The sequence below is a fragment of the Arvicola amphibius genome, chromosome X (genome assembly GCF_903992535.2).
Source record: "Arvicola amphibius chromosome X, mArvAmp1.2, whole genome shotgun sequence".
Lineage (NCBI taxonomy): Eukaryota > Metazoa > Chordata > Mammalia > Rodentia > Cricetidae > Arvicola > Arvicola amphibius.
The window spans coordinates 10062544-10066357 of NC_052065.1; positions in this window are offsets into that span (position 1 = coordinate 10062544).

A 3814-nucleotide genomic window follows, 5' to 3' on the forward strand; every position below is an offset into this window, starting at 1 on the left:
GTGGTTTTCTCAGTTTGTCTTATTTTGCGACCAGGATGTTATTTATGGAACACCCTCTCCTCCCGTTTTCTAAGTAGAGCTAATGTGTTGCTTGGTCTCAGTAAAACAGGAAGTGTCCTTTGTCTGATGCACCACTCTGTCATCTTTTATTTCTAGAATATATGCTCTTTTGTATTCTTGAGATAGAAAGTTCAATTGTACCTTTGTTTCCTGATTCCAATAAGCCCTTGTTTTTCACTGTCAGTTGTCCCAGAAGGCAAATGAATACATCCACACACTATTGTGTGTGAACTACGTAATTATACTTTGTATGTTGCCAACTGTTTTAAGAGAAATTTGAATTTGACTTTATTTAAAAGAGCTTATTGTTCCCCAACAATAAGTAGTGGTAAGCAATTATTAATGCTTAGATTTGTCTCACAAAGGAAGGTGGCTTGATCTCCTTTTAAAGTTTTTTTTTTTTAATTTTAAAATTTGTGTGTGTGTATGTGTGTTTTGTCTGCATGTATGTCTGTGCAACACTTACATACATGGTGCCCAAGGAGGCCAGAAGAAAGTGTTTGCTCTCCTGGAACTGGAGTTGTAAATGGTTATGAGCTCCAAAATAACCACATAGAAACCATATGAGTTAAACCACTGCTTGGCCTATTAGCTCTAGATTCTTATTGGCTAGCTCTTATATCTTAATTTAACCCATTTCTATTAATCTGTGTAGCGCCACATGGCTGTGGCTTACCAGCAAGGTTTTGTCAGGCGTCTGTCTCTGGCTGGTCTATATGGCTTCTCTTGACTCCACCTTCTTTCTCCCAGCATTCAGTTTAGTTCCCCCTGCCCCCCCCCCCAGCTCTACGCTGCCATATCACTGGCCAAGGCAGATTCTTTATTCATTAACCAATAAGAGCAAAGCATATACAGAGGGACTTCCCACACCAAGGTTCTCTGCAAGAGCAGCCAGTGCTCTTAACTTTTGAGCCATCTCTCCAGCTCCAAGGTGGCTTGATCTAAAATGAGATTATCCTGTGGCTGGATTGGGGGTGGGCAGGTGCAAGTGAATCTTTGTGTGCATGTATGTGTAGAGGTTGACAATGTCTAGTGTCATTCCACAAGCATCCCCATTTAAAAAACTAGAGTAAAATATTTTATTATGTTATGGATTCTTTGATAAATAGAATTCAGAGGGATTTTAAAAATGTTTCAGTTATTTTCATGCCCCTCCTCATTACTCTATCATTTTCCCTTGTTTCCCACTGAAAGCCTTCATAGCAAGTCTTCCTCCTTTCATCTTTCATATCTTTTTCTTGGCGTATATAGCCATCTGGGTTTAACTACATTTGTCAGAGTGTGGGTGGTAGGTTATTTATTGGCACACAGGCAACTTATCAGTGGCTACACCACTGAACAAAACGGCATCCCTCCCCCAGCAACCATTGACTGTCAATAGTTCCTGGGGGTACTCATCCTCTGAGCCCCTCCCACCTTGGCAATGGATTGGAATGTTGATGGGCTCCATTTTGTACAGGTTTTGTACATTTTGTACATTTTGTACAGCTGTGGTGAGGTCGTGAGAGAAGTGCTCATGTCCAGAAGACATCTTTTGGCAGCACGCCTCCCACCCTCCCACCCCCCTCTCTCTCCCCCTCTCTCTCCCCCTCTCTCTACTCCCCTCTCTACCCCCCACTCTCTTCCACTCTCTCCCCCCAGAAGATGCCTTTAAAAGATTTGCAGACCTTAAGCTGGGCATGGTGGTGCATGCCTTTTATCCCAGCATTCAAGAGGCAGAGGGTCTCTACCAGCCTAGTTCAGAGCTGTTACACAGAGAAATACCATCTCAAAAGAGAAAAGTTTACTATATCAGTTCCTATAGAGATAGTTATTCCAATTTGCTGGAGAAAGTCATATTTTTGACATAAAGCATTTATTTAAAAAGTGCTCTTGGGGCTGGAGAGATGGCTTAGTGGGTAAGATGTCCTTGCAGACATCAGTAGCTACAGTTGGAGGATTCAACACTCATCTCTGACTTTCAACACACACCAGGCACTCATGTGGTGCACATATATACATTTAGGCAAAATATTCATATATATAATATTTTTTTAAAGTCACTCTGCTCTTAAAATTGTACTTTTGCTTTCTGTGAGGGCTGCCCTTGGTTTTCAGCTGGAATCCATCTGGAATTAACTAAAACACAAATGGCTGGGCCTATCTTGAAGGATTTTTTTCTTAAATCATCTGAAGTGGGAAAACCCACTTCTAATCCAGATCTTTGAGATGGGAAGATCCACCTGTAATCTGGGCCACACCTTTTGCTGGCAGCCTATGTAAAGGGCATGGAAGAAGGAAGCTTGCTCTTTGCCTGCTTGCCCTCCCTCTTGCTGGCAAGTTCATTCTTTCACTGGCATTGGAGCCGACTTCTTCAGGATTCCTGTATTTACTGGAGACCAGCTGAGACATCCAACCTTGTAAGATGAACAACCACTGGATTCTTGGACCTTCCATTGGTAGATTGCCATTGTTGGACTAGCTGGACCACAGTCAGTAAGTCGTTCTAATAGATCCCCCCCTTTCCCTCACTCGTGTGTGTATGTGTGTGTGTATTTGTTTCATAAGGTCTGTTCCTCTAGAAATCCCTGATTAATGCACTTATACTTTCAGTAGATTTTAGAAATTTAAAAAAAACTCATATAAACAAGAATAGAAGAAGAAACTTATTAGTGAGGGAGACTAAAAACAACTGAGTTTTACTTGTATTGGCCAGCTGATAAGAGAACCCTGCCCAGCTAAGGAAGGTACTGATGCATGGAATCTGTGATGACTTCATCTGGAAGCTAGGGCATGGCATTCATCCATTTTGGTATCACACTTCCAAGATTGAGGATGGGCCACATCCTCCAGGAGGAGTTGCCGTCCTCTCCGAAGCTTCAAACAAGTGAACACGTGAGAAGGACCTTGCTGGTGGACCTTGGCACAGGTGTCAGGACTGTCACCAGAATCATCTCAGCACTTCAGTCACAGCCCCGCTTTCGTCTGGAGAAAGATGTAAGGTAGGCCTTGTATTTAGTATTACCTTACCACCAAGAATCTTTTTTTTTTCTTTTTGACTAGTCATAGTTTAGATTTGGACTTAATCTTTTGTAAACCACTACATGAAAAGCAAGTGAAGAACTCCTACGAACTGTATTTTCTATGATGAACACAGTGTATTCCCACTTTCTTGTATTGCTTTGTTACTGTGGCAATGTAGAAGTTCCTTTGATCTTTCCAATCCCATCTTCCATCCCACTATACCAAAGCTAAGGGTTTAGAAGGAACATTGAAGTGCAGTTAGAATAGGAATTCCTTATTTTTTTTTTCTTGTTTGAGACTTCTATACATGCATCTAATGTGTTTTGGTCAAATTCAGTGTTGGGTGTGAACACCAAGTATTTTTAACGTTTATTTTTTAATCTTATATGTGTGGGTGCTTTGCCTCCATGTCTATATGTGTGCTGTGTGCATGCCTCATACCTACAGAGGCCAGAAGAGACCACTGGAGTTACAGATGGTCTGGAGTGGCCATGTGCTGGGAGTCGAATCCATCCTTCCAGGCCAGCATTGAGTGTTTCTTATTAGAAGGAAGTTGTTTAACATTGCCATAAATATCAACGTACCCAGTGTTAATCTAGCTCTCCACATCAGTGTTAGATTAGAACCTACAGACAGTTCTTGGTAACAGGAGCACTGAGTGCTAGGAGGCTTAAAATAGAAGTCATATGATGCCAATTATAACCCGGTAAAAATTTGCAGCCCTTGGAACCTATGCCGAGAAGAAGCCAAC